The sequence below is a fragment of the Lepisosteus platostomus genome, chromosome 27, assembly GCF_059453375.1.
Source record: "Lepisosteus platostomus isolate fLepPlt1 chromosome 27, fLepPlt1.hap1, whole genome shotgun sequence".
NCBI lineage: Eukaryota > Metazoa > Chordata > Actinopteri > Semionotiformes > Lepisosteidae > Lepisosteus > Lepisosteus platostomus.
The window spans coordinates 2,510,253-2,523,496 of record NC_142637.1 but is presented as its reverse complement, the minus strand read 5'-3'; the positions used below and the strand labels follow the sequence as shown (position 1 = coordinate 2,523,496).

Here is a 13,244-nt window from a genome sequence, read left to right as displayed (position 1 = left end):
TCTTTTGGGTATCCTGGTCAGAACCTGAGAGCAGCTTGCTATAAACAGCAGTCGAACTGCGCTGTAAAGCACTCTGCACAACATATTTTATTGATACTGTGGTTTTCTGTTTACATCTCGATTGTTGTTGTTTTGGAAAAACAGATAAAACATTTTTGTTACGTTTCTTTTTTTAAAGGTTTTTGCGCAGAGCTTTTTTACCGCCAGGGTCCTCTTAACGACTGTGGGTCACTTTTTAATGTATCAATATGCAATTTCTTCAGCAGCCTCTATATAATTTTGTGACCTAATTGCTATCATATTGCAGAAAAGCAGAGTCTATGGGGAATAAGGGCTTTGTTTTGACATCTGGAACCCATTGACGCAGCGTTTTTACAAGTCATTCACATAACATACTGTAAATTGTGTTATTAAATTCATAAGCGCAGGCCTGGGAGAAACAGGGAAATCTTTTTACACAGAAGTGCCTGTCAACTAAAATAAGACTTAAGTGTGATTAAACTGCCTGTGAGTTAGGAGGTTGCAGCATTTAGCATATATAGTCCCTGTTCTCTGAGCTCAGTAATGAGAGATATTCTTTATCGCATATTGTTGGAATAATTATTTAAAGCTATTAAAGTTATTAAACAATTATACCCACCTGAACTAATTATTTAAAGGCCTGTTGTCATGATTGACCAAATACCCTGTATATTTTAAAGTATATATTTAAAATACAAAACTGATATAACATATTTGGATACATCTCCACCCTCATCTGCAAATACGGCTGTGAGTCTGTTGGGATGGGCCCCTACCAACGTTTGAACAACTTTTGAACAAATATGTCCACTTTTGAACAAAACTGTTCATGCTCTGTCAAGTTCCTGGTGCAGAGCTGATGGACCGCAATCTTCAAGTCATGCCACAAATTCTCAGTTGGATTTTGGTGGGGCTCTGAATAGGCCACTTAATTACATTTACCTGGTGGACTTTCTTGCAGAAGGCAGGTGTTCCTCAGGAATGTTTCTGTACTGCGTTCCATTGACTTTTCCCCAGTCCCTGCCAATGAGAAACATCCTGACAATGTTATGCTTCACCAGCATGCTTCATCAGCTGGGATAATGTTCCTTAGGTATTGTGCTATGTTAGGCTTATGCCAAATGTAATTTCTTACATTTTAGCTTCATCAGACCACAAAATGTTTTGCCCCTTGTTTGCAATTTCACTTAATGTCAGTCCCTTCCCCCAAATGGAAGTCAAGGTCAGTGTCCTCTTGGAATGGATGTACCCTTTAATAATCTTGAATTATATTGGAAAGTATACACTGTACAGGCCTAGGTACTGTGTTAGGGTCATGAATTAAACAGAACCACTTGGAAATCCTGTCTGAATATTTTTTTATATGTTTGTCTCAGTACACACATCAGAAAAAAATATCCAGAACACAGAGGGGAAAATTTTTTAAATGAAGACACAACCTGGATTTGTTTTTTATTAGCCAACTTGTTAGCCATCTTGTAAAATAGAATTGGAATCACATGGGTTAGGTGGCATTTTGATGCATTTCTGTAGGTTTCAAGCTAATATCAGGATTCAAACATTGCCACAATATACTTCTCATGACTTCAGAGGTCTCTTAAAAGGCATTGTGAATAGGTTGTGTGAAGGAGAAGCATCACTTTATGCAAAGGTGTATTACCTTAATTAACATTCTTGCAGTATTTTAATTTAAACCTTCACAAAATAACAGTATCGCTCTTGCTCTGTGGTTAACCTGGGGTTGTCTTCTTGCGCTGGAAACAAAATTGATGAAACTAAATTAATCTGGCTTGAACCAGAGAAGACTATCTGTCTAAACAGATGCTCAGAGTCCAGGCAGATATCTTCTATCTCGAATGAACCTCAAATGAACCTGCCTTCAGCATATTAAAATTAGAAGGATTGAAGTGCCCCTAGCAAATTGATTGTCAAGACCCAAAGACCCAAATAAACGAAGGTTTATTCTTTTTAATTTTAATACGATTAATCTTGATGATAACTGTTTAACTGTATTCTCTCATTTAGATGCAGAGAGCCTTTTGGCCCATGTAATTAGTTTATTTGCTAGTAGCCAGAATCCGATTGTGCTGTTTCTTGACAGAAGCCAGGGTATCAACTCCAACAACATAACTGGAAAGCTTGTTCCAGACTTCCACAGCCCTTTGTGTAAAGAAGTGCCTTCTGATCTCAAATCTCAGAACTCGAAATGCACTTCCACACTGTTTTCACATTTCTCTTCTGGCTTGTATTTGGCTGTTGATCCTGAGGAAGTCTGTTGGGTTTACTTTATCTATACCTTTGAGGATTTTGAATTAAGAAAATGCTAGGGTCCCCTCAGTCTTCTTGGTGTTTTCAAGACTAGAAAGATTCAGTTCTTTCAGCCTGCTGGAATAGCACATTCTTTTATGACTGGGTATATATCTGTGTGGTGTTCTCTGGAACACTTCCAGCGCAGCAATATCTTTTTTGGTTTGACCAAAATTGTAAACAGTATTCAACATGGACTTGTACAGTCTTAATGGAACATATCTTCATTTAATTGATCTTATCTATCCCAACATTGATCTTTTTCCCCTATTGTCTAGATTATGTAAGTGGTGAGTCAACATTATATACCAGATTAATGTGGCGTTTCTGTTCTTACATGTAGGCTATGGTTTGTTCCAGCTAACTGTTTGTTTAAGATGGGAGAGAGCTTATCAGTGGTACAGTATGTTCATGATATGTTCAGTTTCCCAGTGATTCTCTCGCCTGTCCTGAGGTAAGAGCTCTGACAAGGTGAGTAAGGAGCCCAGCAGTCATGTCTACCATTCCAGTGTCACTTGTTGACATCTGTGTCCGTTTGTCCCCGTAAATGCAGGAAAATTGTCCCATCATAATCACTTCTTCTTTTGTTTGTATCATATTTCATACTGTAAGATGCCATTAAGATGGGTAACTACATTTGGTGGTTTGTAGTGTACTTCTACCACCATGCTGTTTTTCTTTTTTTATTTGGTAATTTAAGCACATTAGAAAGGTTGCAGACATCATTCTGCCCATCTAGTTTGTTTGGACTTCAGTAGCTAATAGTGAGTTTTTGTTTCAACAAGATGAAATTCTAGAAAATGCCTCTTGATGGATAGAACTTCTTCTACACCTCTTCCATCTTTCAGACTGTCACTCCAGAATGCTGTCCTCATTAATGTTGGATTCTTCTCCATCACTCTCACGTTTTCTGAAAATCAGTCTTGGTTTGGCATGGTTTTTCTGATTATAGTGTCTGTTCAGATAAACGGTAATATTCTATATACAAAATGGCATTTCTCTGTGGAACACAGGATGTGGTGTCTGTAGGATTCAAGATGATATTTCCACCATCTGCAAAGGCTGCTATCATCACCTTGTTAAGCACTGCTGAGTGGCTGTCGAGGGGCTCGAGTGGATAGCAGTTTTCAGTGTTTGCTGAGCTGGAGAAATTAAGCTTATTTGTTCTGTGCGTTTTTAACCGCTTGCTTGTGCTGTTGAAGTGAATGCATTTATCTGTAATTGATTTGACTGCTTTTTTGGGTGTGTTTTTTGGAAAAATCGCCCAGAACGTGCGTGTCAAATAGGGGGTTACTTTTCTGAAAAGAGAGCTGTTTTTATAATGTGTGGAAATTTAGCTGTATGCTACATCTCAAGTTAAATCGCTTAACTGCGGCATCGACTTTAAATTTCCTGGCTCCACTGTTCCACTTTTTTTTTTTGCAGTTTGTTTCATCTTGGTCCAGATGGTCTGTAATACACTGCACACTTTCCCCACTTTCATATTAATCTAGCCAGCGTTATGTTTTTCTTTTCACCAAGGCTTACTTGAGTGGGCCTTTGTAAACGGGCAAAAGGCTTTAACTCAAATAATGGAGTGATGACTCCAAAAAACAAAGGAGGTGAGACCAAAATTAAAACCTCTGCTGACAGATGAATTTGGAATATTCTGGGGTCTGTGGCATTTTTGTTCTCCACATCGGTCCTTCGTCCATTGTCCTAACAAAGACAATTACAGCAGGATCTTGTTTAGCAATGCCAAAACTAACTCACGTAAGAAATATAGTTGTCAGATGGCTTGGCATTCTATTGGACTCTGAGAAATGCATTGTGTGTCTGTCATGCCAGTGTCTTCAGATCAGAACTCGATTCTGGTATATATCTGCAGGCATTTCTTGCTTCTGTGTTTTTCCATTGCTGTGCCTGTGTGTCTGATGTTGGGAAGCTTTCAAGTTTAAGTGTACTTCTTAAAAGGCTTGCTGATATTGCGTTGAATTTACGTGCATATCAAAATTCTGTTAAAGGTATTCCATTATGGATCTCCGCATTCTCTGGAGGTACATTTTAGTTTCAAGTTAAGCCTGCATAACACATTTACCTGGATACCCTTGAACATGGGACTTTTGTTTTTTCTGGATACAATACAGTTGGATAATAGAAAATGTAGTGTTTATAAGACAAAATGAATATAGACATAGTGCACATGGGGGTAAATTCAGTGAGGCCACTGCACAAAGTGTTCAAGCTAGACTTCAGAAGTAAAGAGAAAGGTGTGCATTATTGACAGTGACAATGTAGATGTCAGTTCTTAGTGTCTTGGTAAGTAAACCCATTGTATTCCTGGGTCAAATATTTAACCTTTTTAAAGTTTGTATCACTGGTCCTAAAATCTGCCTGCATTCTGAGAAATCTGCTTTTATTATCTATTAATGGTAACATTACCAAGATTGAAAACATTTTAAACAACATTTAGGCCATCATCTGCTATTTCCCAAGTTATGATCATGATCATCAAGCATCATTAACAATGTGAAAGGCAGAGACTGTAAAGATCTTAAAGAGTCAAGCGAAGAACTGTTTTATATTGCCTAGCTAGAGGCTTCATTTTTATCACTATAGTTAAGTTCTTTAGTGCCTGTTTTTGTAAAATAGAGGTGTAAATCTTTAACCCAAAGGGCTGTATGATCCAGCGGTTTCCATCCCAGTTTAAACTGTAAATTAATTGATCCAGTTAGTCAATTGCTTCATCTGGATGAACAGTTCTTTCAGGATCTTTTATAGTTAGGCGTGGTCCTTTTTGATGAACCTAGTCTAGCAGTCTTTTAATGTAAAGGAGCCTTGTTCCTTTCGCTTATTTTAATCTGTTTAGCAATCGAAAAAGTTGTGAGTGCTTTGCAATTTAAAAAAAGTTCTTAATTTTTAAAAGAGGTGACACATCTGCAGTGCATGGAGACGCGTACAATAAGCCATGTTTCAGGAATCGCTAGTGCTTGATAAGTAATCTCCAAGGTTCCCATTCTCTCAGACCCTGAAGTGGAACTTTCCAAGTCATAAGTCAGTCTTGTCTTTCTCAATACTTTTGATGTAGTTATATTTTAAGATAAAAAAAATGAAATCAGCAGTTTCACTGTTTTTTTCTAGATGGATTCAGCATTTCTTCATAATAGCTGTATGAACTTGGCAGGATTTGCCCTCATCAGAAAAAATGGCATTTTGGAATAAAAGGGTTTTTGAATTCTTGCCATACTCATAGATTTACTCATAGCATGTGCTGGCATTGAAACAAACCACAAGTCAAAAAGAACAAAACAGAGCATCATTGACTCACACATGGAACTGCAAGACATAGCAAATTTGGGGTCCAGGAAACTAATTTTTAAGGAATCATTGAGTAGACCACAAAATAATGTTTCTGAGGTTCACCAAGGGATTTTCTTTGTATTGTACAATAACAAATTGAAAAGAAAATCCTCTCATTCAATGTTATTCTAAGGCAGGCAAATTGCAGTAATAACGGGGACCAGGCCAAGCAAAATTGCTGGAACAGTATATTACACTGTTATAAGTAATTGTGGTATTTTTTTGCCGTACTGTCTTCTCCAGGTCAAATGCTGTTCAGTCAGTAATTAAAATGTTCCTTTGGAAGTTTATATAGCTTTAAATCTGCGTGGATTCCCGCAGCTCTCATCCATACCATTCAGTGCCTTACTCAAACAACCGACTTGGTCTCTGAGGCATTTTATTTTCTTTGGAATGCTGGGCTGTATAATTTTGTTTCAAATAATTACCATTCAGAGCTCAAGCCTTTGGGGAGATGGCACATTATTCATTCATCCAATGCCTTTGTTTCTCAATAACCATTCTTTGTTCCCACATTAAGAAGGCTCTTGAGCAGTTTCTCTTTTCTAAGTTATGAGAAGAAAACATGGGCTGCAGGCCATACTTATCGTTACCTTGCCTAAAAGGCCGAAGCCTGTAAAAACCTGACTCCCTTTCCAAACTAAGATCTTATTTTTCCAAATGTGGTTCCAGAAAACTTATATCATAGGTAATGGCTAACAATGATTACAAGCAGGTGCTGTGACCTTGCAGCCAAGCTTAAAAGAAACCATTGCGTTGCCAGTATTGATTCTTTAAGTCATTTGAAGAACATCGTTCTGTTTGGTTTTGAACTTCACAGACCTGAAAGTTGAAAGGTATCTATTTCTTTTGTCAGCAATGCCTCTTTAATTGAGAATGACTTCCACTGGACTGTCCGGGGTTGCACATATGACAAAGTAGCTCCTTCTGAGTGCGGAGTGGGATGCAGTTTCGGAGAGTGGAGGGTGCTTTTGTGATGAATATTAGTGGCCCTGTGTCTTTAATCTCACAAAGTGAACAGACTGAAATGTGGCTTTCTTCTTTGAAATGTTTCCAGTCTACAGAAGTCATTGCAGCATTATTTAACTGCTGTGGTAATGTTTTCACCATATAATGAAGCCTGTTTTTCTCTTACACAGGGTCAGGAGGCGCGTTGCACAGTAAGAGGTGTGAAAACAGGACTCCAAGGTCTCTTATTTGCACAAATAATTTCATGCCTGATAGTACAAATGAGGGTTACAAATGTCCAGGAAAGACTATTTGCTGGGTTTTCTCTTACCCCTGCTGTTTAGTTTCTGGCTGCAGTGCTCAGAGGCCCCTGCTTCAAGGTGCCAAGTGCCTGGAGAGCATGTGTCAGATAGATCAGAAGGTCGGGAAAGGGCCAGCGTCGCTAAACTTAGCTAATCTGCTGCGTGGTTTCTGAGCTGCTGCCATGTTGGGACTGGCCAACCTGCCAGTGTGATGGCTCGTGGCTCGGTATCACAGACAAATCTGTAAGCTCCCACTTCCATTAGCTTTTGCCTGAACAGATTTACAGCCCCCGAGTGAGTGTGCAGGTCAGGTATGCTGAGGATTTTCAGTCTACTGCAGATTTCTTTTTGCTGTAGAATAAATCTCTGATGCCTTGACTGTCTCAGTTAGAAGAGAGCAACTAGTTTCGGCTGAATGGGACTGATTTTTTTTTTTTATTATTCATTATAAATCGTTTGACAGTTCCAGACAATCCCATAAATTGTGTTTAAGTCAAGTCCAGTGGTTTCACTTGTGTCTCAAAAGAGCCTTTTATTTGCTGAACGTCACTGCAGGCTAATTAAATGTTATTCAAGACCACTTGTCATTCCTACAGGTGCCAGTGGTCCATTTATTTTGTAACAGGTGTTGTAGCATTGGTACAGTAGTCATCTGGTTTCATTTCTTAGCTCAGCTGTGTGTAACCATAGATTATTGATTGGTATATTTATACTGAATATACAGATAATATATCTGCAATTACCACATAAATAGGTCAGATGAAGGCAATGCCTCAAAGAGGAATGACTTGTGGTATGAGAAAGGACAGTTCTGTATAACTCAATAGCACATCTCTTCTGTGGAAACTATCGGCTAGGGCACCGGTGTAGACTGTGTGGTCCATTTTAGCTCTGATCCTGTCCTTTGAAGACCTTAGTAATAGGAATGTGGATAGATTGACAGAAGAGCCTCAGATATCGGTAATTTTGCATCCCATTAATACTTACAGATCGAAGTGCTAGGGTCCAAACCCGCAAGCTGCTGGAATCGAGTGGCACAGCTTGGATTTGATCCTGTGATCTCCATCCCTGTGGTACCACTTGCAGGGCCATTCAGAAACTCTTAAGGCCATAAAAGTATTAATAAAGCAAGTACTTGAAATCAGGGATCAGTAAATACAAATGTAGTCATGGTATATTTTTATTTTTGTATTAAATTACGGTGAATTATAAGGGCATCTGTGACACATCTGCAGCAGACCAGAGCTTACTTGTAGACGAAGGTCAGTCATACTGCTGGGGGGTCCAGTCAAGACTCTCACAGGTTGAGCCTGCTGACTTGCTGGTCAAGATGTTGCTGGTTCAGGCCTTGCTCACATCGCGGGAGTGTAAAGTTGGCAAAGCACTCTCTTGTCTGGTGAGACAGTAACACCTGCAGGCTTGTGGGGATGTTGGAGAGACACACCCCTCCTTCAGTGTGTGCTGGCTCTGCTGTACCTCACTGCCGGTCAGAGAGGGTGTGACATGCTAGTGTGTTGGAGGAGCGTGTGTGTCGGTCCTCATTTTCCCCATGCATGTAAAAAATGGTGTTGACTCCAACAAGACTGTGTTACATGCATGCAATTAGTCCATCACAATGGCACTAATGCTTGTGTAACACAAACGTTCTTTATAATTTTTTTACTGTGGTATACTGTAGTAAATATACAAAATAAATGCATAAATACAGTAAATGTGCTAAAACCAGCTTGAAACCAAATTGGAAGAGCACCGCATTGACGCACTGAGATAGCACTAATTTGAACAGACTCAATGCATTTGTCTTCTCAGCACTTGCAGTAATTAAAATTAAAAATGTTAAAAGAAAAAGTAATTAGTCAGGTCATATTATTAAAGTTGTTACAGGTATTAAAGCAAAACAAGTAACAAAATGATAGAAGACCTGCCACAACACTGCTTTCAAAAGTTTAAATTTGTCTCACTTTATGGATGCTCATTTTCCTTTGGACATTTTTACACAATACCAGGTACTAGTAGATACAGTGAGAATCAAAGCACTTTGCATTGGATAGGAAATAATTTTAATCATGCAATCGTACCCTGGCAGTGTAATTTGCAAAAAAGCAGTGATGTTAGTTGCATTTGCCTTTAATTAACTTCTGGAGAAACATAAAAACCATTTTCATCCTGCCTAATTAATTTGTGCATGATCACACTTTCTTCTCTGAAATCAAAGTAGATGGTATGCTGTATGCTAGTTAACACTGCCGTTAATGTAACTGAAAAATACTACACTTAATTTACCTAAAGCACCTTCACCATCAACACATCATTAAAATTTATATGCCAGCTTGTTTAACTGTCACAGTTCATGCCTCTGTAGTAGTTTTCTCCTGCTGCCTTGGGTTTCCGTTTATCAGTTAACTTGGGTCATCATTATAATGAAAACAAAGAATTTAGCCTTTTAAATATTCATTTATTGCTTTCAAGTTATTGCCCTAAGGAGACCCATTTAAGCTCCAAGCATGCATGTTGTGTGCAGGAAGCTAATCTCTGCGGAGGAAGAGGAAGCTGTTTGGAGAGCATGTTTTGGAATCTGGCTGTGCAGTCTGCACTTCTGTGAGTTGCGTGTTCCAGAATTAATTCGAGGATGTTTCTGCATTTTCCAGTGAGAGCCAGTACTGACCCTGAACCAGCTGCAGAAGGCAGCTGTTTGTCCAGTTGGAGATTTTTACAGGTTCTGTTTGGAAAGAGCAATGGTGTGGTAGGCCTTGGGCTGTCCTGACATACCCTTATATGTATGAATCACTTTACCACCACACTTACATTATGGGACACAAAACAGTCTACAGAATTAAAGCCTGTACTGTACATGTGTGATATTTTAGAGATAGAGATAGCTGAGACCTAAAAGAAAATAAAAAGTGGATAAGGGTATGAACAAACCCCAAAAACTACATACTGTAAATACTATTAAAAATTGACAGAATCAGAAAGTAGAAAACTTTTCTTTTAAATACACAAATTTATAATAATAGCTAATAATTTAAAATACATAAACTTATAGTTCCATGCACAAGTAGGAATAAAAAAAGATGTCATTAGTGCAGGGTGCAAATTGGACATAACATCTAGTATACACAGAGCCGGAAGAGAAGGAGGGACATGACTGAGAATTATAGTACACAGATTGTCTAGAACAATTCTGTTCATGCACAATAACACAGTGCACAAACTAAATCTATTTTATCTATAAAATAATTCGCATGTCTGGGTTTCTGATAAAACCATTAAAATAATCTTGTTTTGATAGGTGCCTTTTATGCAGAATCTTATCCTGAATAAAGTAAACCTTTGTATTCCTGGAAGCTAGGAAGGGCCAACAGCTTATCTTACTCCCTCTCCCATTTACTCACTGGAGCTATGATGTCTCCACCATTAAAAGGAAGCAATCAATATAAAAAAACAAATTAATTCTGGCTTTTGTATGTCTAAAATACTCGGAGCCAGAGAAGACTGGTGTTAAATTTCTAGTTCTTTGCACGGCTTAGAACTGTGCATGTCCCGAGAAAACGGCAAGAATATGAATCCCAATGTACATGTACATATGGCAAATAAAACAGTGAGAGAGAGGAGTTTATTTGAAGATATTGAAACAAGGATTTGGGAGGTTGAATCAAGTGGTTAAATACAAATGATAATAAAACTAAGTACTTGACCTTCCTGGGCCAAACCTGCATCCCATTATTGACCTGCAAGTTCATCTTCAACGTCTTGCCTCGGAAATCCCCAGTGCGTTTGCAGCGTAGTTTCCAGTTCAATAGCGGTTTCTGATAGTCGATCCATCCGAAAGGCAAACGAAGTGACCAGCCCCACGGCGGCACACAGGGGAGAGTGAGCAGGCGAAGGCAGACTGCTCCCCGCCTGCTCCGTTTTAAAGCCGTCTTGTAGCATGTCACCGGCAGCATAGGCTCGTGCAGGAAATGCACTGCGTTGATTAGAGGGGACGTGCGTCTCGTGGACCGTGCCACAAAGACTCAGTGGTTGCTGTGTCACCGAGAACCATTCAAGCCCTCATGAACTAATCCACCCTCGTTGGAATTGGCCGGTGATGATGAGACTCGCATGCTTGAGTGTCCTATCAAAGGATCCACCGAGCTATGGCAGAAGGCTTTGTTCTAGGCTTCTTTTCGTACAGGTGGTCTGAAATGGTATTCTCTCCCGAAGTACTGTTTTTGGACACAGGGCCATTGACCACTGGTGAATGTCCATCTGTAGGTTGCAGCTGCTTTACAGCCAGTGGTCTCGCTCCCAGGTCGTGCCCTTAGGACTCTAGCACCTCTGTCAAAGCCTGTTGTGTGGGAGGGTCCATCACTTGTTTAAGGCAAAGTCAGAACCACAGATTTTGTTTTGAACGTGCCTTATAGTGTATGGCTACAATTTAAAACCGAGGCATAATTATAGTTATTAAAGATAGGATTTGCTTCTGGTATTATTAACTTAAATCACCCTTAACCAGAACATGTATCAGATGAATTATATAGGGAATAATCAGCCATGGGTTCAAAGGAATAATTGAATACGTGATCAATTACGGCTATGTTTGCATTTAATTTCCTGTTCTTTTCAGGTGTGAATTTGTGCCCTGTGGTGATCACAGTAGTGAAATAATATAGAAAATCCTGCAGAAAGTGAGCTGTCGTTAGATTGAACTGACAGAATCTCCTTACAGTCTGTAGTGTATTAATGGCCCTATCTGAGGTCAGAGAAGTTGGCTACAGGGAGAAAGACACGCTGGTCTTGGGCGGACGACACTGAAATGTCAAAAGTTCATGTGATCTGATGGGCTTTCAAAGAGCTCATGTCTGCAGGCTCTCTGTGCACTCTTGAACTCTCTTCAGAGGGGCTGTGTGATTTATACTTTCTGTCAAAAACGTTAGCATGATATCTTTCTTCTCAAGTGGCAGCTGGGCTTGTCCAGTATCTGAGTGAACCACATGCATCTGTTTTAGTCGCCAAAACTGCCAGAATTAGTTTTGTAAAAGATTATTAGAAGTTTTAGTTGGACTAAAATGTTTGTGGGAATGAAATGTATTCCCCTTTTAAATTCTTGATTTTTTTTTCTCGTATTAGACTATTATATATTTTTATAATGATATATTTTTTCTAATATCGGACTCTGGCTTAGTTTGTGTGCAATGTGGATCTGTTTGCTGGAGAGCGAAAGCCAAACAGCTGACTGCCACTTCAGTGGTTTTTTGATGTTCCTTTCTGAGACTTGTCTCTATTTGAGTTAGGCCTATGGAAAGAAATCAAGCATTGCACTACATTTAGCATGACAAACAATGTCATTTTTTGTTCCATTTACTGCAGTACTCTCATATTTGTTGGTATCAGTTGCTGTAGTGTGTAGGGGACGGAGAACTCTTCTGTTTAGCACAGTTACCCAGTCCTTATCCTGGAGCTCCCCCCTTTGTCTGCTAGTTTTTGTTCCACTAGGTCCTTAATCACCCGTGTTAAGTGCTGCCAGTAATTGATCTGCTTGCTTGTTTGGGCTTTTTCAGCACCGTGGCCTGGGTTTCAAAACGACCCAGTGCAGTGCTTCTCCGTTCTCGTCCTGGGTCACCCTGATGTCTTCTGGCTTTTTGCTTCCAACAAGTTTTTCATCACAGGCTCATTTCCTGTTTGCGTCTTCTCTTTAAAACATTTTCTTTCATTTCTTATAAAAGCTGAATACGATTTGTAATGAGTATAAACCCAGAGTGCCTTTCCTTTCTGCTCAAGTCCAGTGTGAGCAGAAGAAAAAAACATTACATACAGTGTCCGATACAGTGTCTGTTGATCATCAATTAATCACCTATTATAAGAACTGTTTAGTCAGAAATAATGGAGCACATTCTTAATTTAGCAAGTTAATCATGAAATTCTGTGTGCTGAAGCTATTGGTAACGATGTAGTTTAACTGGGGAAGTTTTGAAACTAAGGACTGAGTGTAGACAAAAGTCGAAACCAGCAAGCAGGAGTAGATAAGGTCACAAATTAGTACAGGTGTACCCCCAGAACCATGACTGAAAACTGAACACTGGATTATTGTATTCTTAAGGAAAGCTTGAAAATAAATAAAATGGTATTGAGTAAAAATATCTTAAGATTTTTGAAGACTCACTGTTGTGACTGTACAAAAAGGTCTAGAACTGCCTGCTCTGCACAAGTTGACATTTGTGGTGCTGTGAAAATTGGAGGGTTCATAGATTGTAATATTGTAAGGAAAACACTCCACGGTATTGGTAGAACATTGCATTGTCAAGGCTAGTTTTAACAGAGAAAGGAGAAATTTACTGGATGCAC

At 39.2% G+C, this 13,244-nt stretch overlaps 1 long non-coding RNA gene across 1 annotated transcript in view; it reads left to right on the top strand.

Moving 5' to 3' along the window:
- Nucleotides 1-13,244, top strand: part of LOC148638974 (uncharacterized) — a 46,888-nt gene that overhangs the window by 8,982 nt on the left and 24,662 nt on the right. The window lies entirely within an intron of this gene.